This window comes from Haliotis rufescens, unplaced genomic scaffold, assembly GCF_023055435.1.
Source record: "Haliotis rufescens isolate VD_foot unplaced genomic scaffold, xgHalRufe1.0.p SCAF_55, whole genome shotgun sequence".
Taxonomy (NCBI): Eukaryota; Metazoa; Mollusca; class Gastropoda; order Lepetellida; family Haliotidae; genus Haliotis; species Haliotis rufescens.
In genome coordinates, this window is record NW_025964279.1 from 1995871 (window position 1) to 2003603 (window position 7733).

Below are 7733 nucleotides of genomic sequence, written 5' to 3' on the forward strand. Positions count from 1 at the left end.
AAATGTGTTATCGTCAAATAAACCACGCTTCGTTCTTCATTGTTCATTGCGATTTATCGCGTCGCATTCGTGACCAACTCGTGTTATTCCGGGACAAGCCGAAAAGCGACTCGTGCCCCTCTCATAGCCATTTTTGCGACCGGGTTCCGTCTTAGCGCAAACGGGCATACCTAGAATAATTGTCAACTCGTCGCGTTATTGTACACATATATTTCCCCATATATTATATATACATTTCAGATGCAATTTAAAGCACATTTGGACATGCGGAAATTTACAGCATGATTGAACACATTTAATTGTATATTTTTAGATGCAAGAGATATGTAAAATCAAACATTATTTCAGAGGGATTCTTTGACGAAGAACTTGAAATCATACGCGCATTCTGATTGGTTTGTCGTATTTTCGCAAATAACATTCATCGATAGGGGGGCGAGTCTTCTTGCAGGTTACGGAAAGAGGCGAGTGGTGACGAATGACCGCGTAGCTGTCTTCTATCCGTATTTACACTTATCATATTAAATAACAGAAAGGAAACAGGCGAAAACGAGAAACGTATAAACATTGACACAGCCGAATCAAACCTTTTTGTTTTCTCTATGTACAACTGAAATGTTTTTTGTTCACATGATTAGGCAAAGCTGCATTGCCAACAAGCATCAAGTCAAATATTTTAGCATCACAAGCATCTTTCACGATAAACAGTTGTGAGAGCATCAATGGTATTCCAGTGCATTGATGTAATGTCAGTACCATACTTGTGAGCTTCACCCATCGTGAACCTCTTACTGCATCACTGAGATCCTTTCTCCAACATTAAGCCGACATCCCGTCATATAATTGAACTATTGTAAAAAGACAGTAAACCCAGCTCCCTCACACGCACGGAATAATAAATCTATTGAGGGTGGTATTATAACATAAGTATTAACGCAAACAGCTAGCTACAACGTAATATTTCGCAAAATAGGTAATTTCGGATCCTAATAAAAGCGGATATTTTCGACTTGTACATGGGCAAATAGTGTCACAGGAGATATAGGTGTTTTTCATCAACTTGCAAATACGATGTGGTGTGTGTGTGTGTGTGTGTGTGTGTGTGTGTGTGTGTGCGTGCGTGCGTGCGTGCGTGCGTGCGTGCGTGCGTGCATGCGTATGTGTGCCTGTGTCAGAGTCTGTATCTGATAAAGAGAAATTCATTGATTGATTTTCGTACAAATACACAATTTAAGCGAGGTCACAAATGCCAATGGTACACATTTTTGTAGACCCGTGAAGATCCGGGGTAGAATAGATCCATGCTTGCCGTAAAAGGCGACTACGCTTGTAGCGGGATCGGGTGGTCAGACTCGCTGATTTGGTTGATGCATGTCATCGTATCCCAATTGCGTGGGAGGATGCTCATGTTGTCAATCACTGGATTGTCTGGTCCAGACTCGATTATTTACAGACCGCCGTCATATAACTGGAATATTGCTGAGTGCGTCAAGCAACAAACCAACCAACCAGCCAACATACTTGTGCATTTGTAGAATCTATGTTAACAACATTCTATTATGGTGAGACTGCACTGTGTCTGCAGAATGCCGTGATTGTCACCTTTATGTGATATAACTTCTCTCCTTGTACGACACTCTTTTATCTTTCTTTTTCCTGGTTGATCCTCTTTGAGATTTTGTTGAAATCTATCAAAATGCCGTTGGATGCGATGCGTTTACTCATGTCTGTGATATGTTTTATTTATCTACCTACTGTAGGTATATTGAGACTGTCTTATACAAAGCAATCTCCACAAGACTGTATGACAAAAGGGATGCCTTCAACTTTCCAATTGTCAAATTTCCCTTCATGTCGAGCAATATTCCAGCAGCTCCTGCCTTTGGTGTTTCACAACGTTTGAGATACAATCCAGCATGCTATTTCTACGAAGATTTCAAGGAGCGTCATGCCATTCTTGCACAGAAGTTCTTTGATCAAGGTTACAACATTCAAGGCCTCAGTAAAGCTTCCAAAAGTCTTGTAGACATATGGAGGACATTTCCAAATTTGACGCATCAGTGACAAAAATGATGCCCGATGCAATTCCCTATTTTGACTTGTACCATATGTTCGCGTGGGTTTTTTTTCCGGTGAACAATTGACTTGCCTTTGCATGTGTTTGTGACGGGTGCCACCGGTAGGGCAGGATACGTTCACCCTTTCGCGAACACCTGGTATCAACACTATTTGATAGTGATTCATAAACACATGCTTCTGAGAGTCGGAATAGTCATATAGTCGGAATCGTACTATCGACTGCTTTATGCAGAGATTTCTATTTGATATGGAAAGGCTTTTGTCGCTTTATTTATTGAAAATATTCAAGGTTACTTTTGAAGTCAGACTATGTTATAATGGCAACTCAAATAAAAGTTACTGTTTAAGTGGGTTTATTACTATTCCAGTTATATTGTAGCATGACAGCTTAATGTTGGAGGGCAACGTGACGCAGGTGGTAAATACTTAGTTATTCCTCACACACCGATGTAACTAAGCCTCTGTTCAATGCTGTGATGAACCAAACTCCCAAACTCCCAGTTGCAGTTGTCGAATTGATCAAGTGATTTTATTAAAACGGAAAAAAATCTAAATTTGCTGCACAGCCTACACGATATTTAGAAGGAGATTTTCAACTGTAGATCTTACAGTACGTGTGTAGATCCAAACAATGTACCTGTCTGTAGGTCTGTCTGTAATAATTACAAAATACAAAAAGATGTGTGCTTGTTTCAATTAACGATCTATTGATTCTTATATGAACGCATCCTACAAACTAATACCGCCACGTCGTAATTGTATTTGATATTTTGTGGTAGTATAACTCAAGTTTATTGAGTGACACATTGTTCTGGCTTGCATGAGATCAGAGAAAATTAATATATTCGTTGAGGGAGAAGAGGCACTTGAATTCGTATATGTATTCATATACTGTTTATCAAATATGCTTGTTCACTGTCGCGAACATTATGGTAACTTGATTTGCTGTAAGCCAGACAAGGAAACATCACACAGTACATCTGCAAAGTCGCGACTGTGAGATTGTGTTTTACGAGTAATCAAGATTGCAATTAGTCGTGAAAGGGATTTGTCTCTCGATGGGCAATGTCCACATTCAAACGCGTTCGAGAAGTAACTATCAGAACAAAGCGATTTGTTGATTGATAAAAGCGTCGTACAAAGTCAGCCCTGTCACTACGTACTGCACTTCAAAGGAAGCCCTTCACTTTGGCAATACATGAACAGTACGACCCCCAGACAAACCCACACTTTACTTGTCCCTTCATTCTAATAACAAGGTTGTTTTAGCCAGGACAGTGTAAAATGTCCTTTACAATAGCATTTACAATAGAGTAAACAGATTACCATTGACCTTGTTTGTACATATGTGGCTTGATGAGATGGTCTCCCACTGGACTATTACATATAACTGGCGTACGTGAAGCGACATTATCCAGAATTCCGGGTTTTTATTGAGACAGATGCAATTCACAAAACAACATTGAGCATGATGAACACGTCACAAGACACTGTGGTATAACGTTTACCTGATTGGACATTACTTACAAGATTTCGTTTGGTATAATTACAGATAAAGGCACTTTTATTATGGAGTCTTACGTCTAATATAAAACACTTTCTATGTTGGGAGGTATTGGAGTTTTTACGGTTACTATACAAGGATCTATATATATGAAAGGTAACCCTTATCACTTTAGCTATAAGAATGAAATGCTCAGCTTTGTTGCACGAGGTCGTGGATAGCGAACTCACTCAAACTTTGCACTTTGCATATGTAAATCATGCCGTCCACGGTAACGTATATATATGCCAATAAACGTCACAGCCACATGTTTCGATCGGGTACAGCAAAAGAATATTCCTCCAAGTGTACATGAAAAAATATATGAAAAATTGGCGCGAAATAGGCAAGGTTGAAGCTGGCTACTTTCAAAATGCAGTTGCCAGGCACTTTGGTTATTCTAAAAGTGTGACATCGGCAAACAGGTCGGGTTAAGCTCAGGGTAGGGGGATAATACAGGTCTGGAATAAGTATTCCCAGGCAGGATCGAGATGAACGCACCATAGCGTTGAGGAACGGCGTATTTTCTGCATCAGAACTGATGGACATCCTCAGGGCTGCCATAGGAGTGAATGAGTACTAAGGTTTTCTGCCGCTTTTAGCAATATTCCAGCAATATCACGGCAGGGGACACCAGGGATGGGCTTCACACATTGTACCCATGTCTGGAATCGAACCCGGTGTATTTCGATACAGTGACTTGCCTTATAAAAACTTTGATTGCCACGAGGAATGTAAATTCAAGCAATGTCAAAAACCAATGTGGAAAAATCGGAAAACAAAGTACAATACAAAAGAGAAAATTCTAAATGATGATTCCTTGAAGGCAAAGTTAAAGGTTTGAACAGAAAGAAAAAGATAGTGGGACAAAAACAATAATTTCATGAAACAAATTAAACTTCAAAACCTAAGAAAACTGTTTTACAGGCAATTAATTGCAACAGAGGACAGTAATGAGAAAAGACCCATCATGGCTTCCGAGCGACGACTGAAGTCATTTATGAATTGCTGGTCAAGTCAACCTTAGATGTATTCGCAGGGGTAGATGGTGATTTCGGAACCCATTTCTTTCAGAAGAAGAATATTTCAGGGAAACTCTTTTTGTCCTTTGCTTTCTGTTTGTCGCTAAATCCTTGAAGATTTTTGCTGAGCAAAGAGGAAGGTTAACATTAGCACAGATCCCAAACACGTCTTACTCACCTCCTTTACATGGTAGACCTTGAACCTCTTGCCAAAGGAGAATCTACACTGAAAAACAGATTCTCCTTGTCGAGTCCTTTCCTAATGATTTTTGATCTTGTTGATGGTACTGAACTGCTCGACGGTTCAGGAATGAGTGTCAACGAAGCGAAGTGCCACATCAAATCAGCCAAAACTCAGTTTTTCAAGGAGAGGCTATCTGAACGACTTTATGTGCAGTGTGAAGTCCTTCGCTTGGATGAAGACGGCTGCTCTGAAAAATGGAACAGAAGGCTTTCTGTTTGCTGCTCAGGACAAGTCATCTCCAACTCGAAACCGTCAATCTGAGATTTTGCATCAGAATGTAAAAATGAAATGTAGATTATGCAATGAATTTAATGAGACTGTCCAACACATTGTCAGTGGATGCCCAGCTTTAGCAGGTGACTATGCTTGTCGTAAAAGGCGACTAACGGGATCGGGTGGTCAGGCTTGCTGACTTGGTTGATGCATGTCATCGATCCCATTGCGGGGATCGATGCTCATGATATTAATCACTGGATTAACCAACCATTGTCAACGGATACAAACACAGTATCTTCAGCGACATGATGGGAGTTACTCGATCCTTTTATTACCGTTTTCGCCATGCTTGTGGTTTTGACGCAGAGGTCCATCCATGGTACGACCCAGAATATGCACAGGGCGTCATGGAAAATGATAAATAGAAAATTCTTTGGAATAGGCCCGTGTACAGCCTCAGACCTCCCAATCTGTTGACTGACATTGGGAGAGTATCCATGTTTGATGCCAGGTATACAGCCCTTCAGACAATCTGGGTAATGCAGAAGGCTGCAGTGTTGGGGAGTTATCACATTCTCCATTCTGAGGGGTTTTACTAGGCAGTCCAATTCGCTGTTTTGGTGGCGGGTAGAGGATGAGCCTAACCAGCCTGACTGTGCAAGGATCACATTCTGCAATTGCGCCATATCGACATCACATGAGCATGCTGAGAGGACTACACTATTTCTATCCCAGTCAATGGATCAGTGTGAATTCAACCCCTTATTCTCAGCTTCCCAGGGAGTATACAACCCAAGCTGCCTGTGACAACATTGTCTACTAATCCTTCCGGGTACCCGGTGACTGCTGAGTGAACTGAGGCACGTTTCGAACAAAGTCACTTGCCCAAAGAGACACCACAAGTGTTGTACGTGCTTCAGTGTGGGGCAGGATTTAAGCCCTAGAAACTTCCAGGAGCCAAGCGCCGAATACGGTCACCCATTCAAGGACTCTTTGCGCCCTCTCTGCTTAACGTCCCCTGATTTGTGACCAGCTGTGGGCTGTGCACAGGATCACGTGCTATTATGGATCACAGAAACAGATATGGAGTGATGTCGCTTTATTGACATACTTGTGTAGCGTCCCTTGGGCAAGCCAGAAACCTATGATTGTTGGTTCGAATCCCGGTTCGCCCCGATTATATTTCAAGGTTTGTCAGCACCATACCCGTGCTCGAGGGTTTCACCGAAGTGGTAAACGTCTGAGACCTGCATCACTTCGGGCTTTCCTCCCACATAAGGCTGACACGCCGCGATATAACTGGAATACTGTTAAAAGTGGCGTTAAACCCAACTCACTCACTCACTCACTTGTGTAGCCGTTCCAAAAAGTATATCAGTCCAGAATGAAGGATTTCCTTGATAAAGGGGTCCATACTAAAGCGGTTTACTGTTTGTGTCAAATTGATCATACGTCTCGACGGGAGATACATAGAATAGTAGTCTCTGATAGCCATTAACAAGGTGGAAAACATGAAGACATGAAACTTTAGGGACAGCAACGTCATTATTATTTTTAACGACGCTTGGGGGCTACTTCTAAACTCCGAACGTCGTTAAATAAAATAACGACGTTGCTGTCTATAAAAAGTGTCATGTCTTCATGTTTTAACGTACCGCCTCCGTGGTCTAGTGGGAGAGCGGAAGGTCCGGGGCTCGATCCCCAGCCGCGTCATACCAAAAGACGTTAAAAGATGGTACTTGTTGTTACCCTGTCTGGCGCTCGGCATTAAAGGGCTAAAACAAGAACTGGTCGGCTCGGAGTCAATATACTGTGTCTGAGTGGGGGATTCATGTTAATCTGCGGCATGGTATCTCAATGTGCTGGCACTATAATTCGGCATCAGTCCGGACTAGTACAAGCAGTAACACACACGTGTATGCACGTCACTATATAAGTGCAATAATCTTGGACGCGACGTTAAACCCCATTTCACCACACCTCATGTTTTAACGACGCTTGGGGACAACTTCTAATCCACTCGTGAAGATCCGGGGTAGAATAAGTCTTCAGTTACCCATGTAAAAGGCGACTATGCTTGTTGTAAGAGGCTAATAACGGGATCGGGTGGTCAGGCTCGCTGACTTGGTTGAAGCATGTCATCGATCCCAATTGCGTGGATCGATGCTCATGATATCAATCACTAGATTGTCTGGTCCAGACTCGATTACGTACAGACCGCCGTAATATAGCTGTAATATTGCTAAGTGCGGCGTAAAAAAACAATCCATCCAACCAACCAACTTCAAATCCCTTCATGAGTATTTACATGATGTTAGGGGTAAGAGGTAGCCGTGAAAAGTCGTCACCAACAATAAAGAAGTCTTCAAATAGAACAGTCATTGCATTGTTGAGTACACTCATAGCAAATTGAAGTTCTGATTATAGGCTAAATGAAATAGGTCCCCGAAAACAAATATTGAAATATTCTGCTTCCTTTCTGTTCACGTTCAGTTGGTATGTATTTGTGACTCTTCATTTGGTAACGGTATCGTTAAGCCCACAATGCAGAGTAAGGTGACGGATACTTTAAAAGGCTTAAAAGTCTTAATGGGCGTAAGCTATATTTGTTTTGATTTAATCCCTTTCT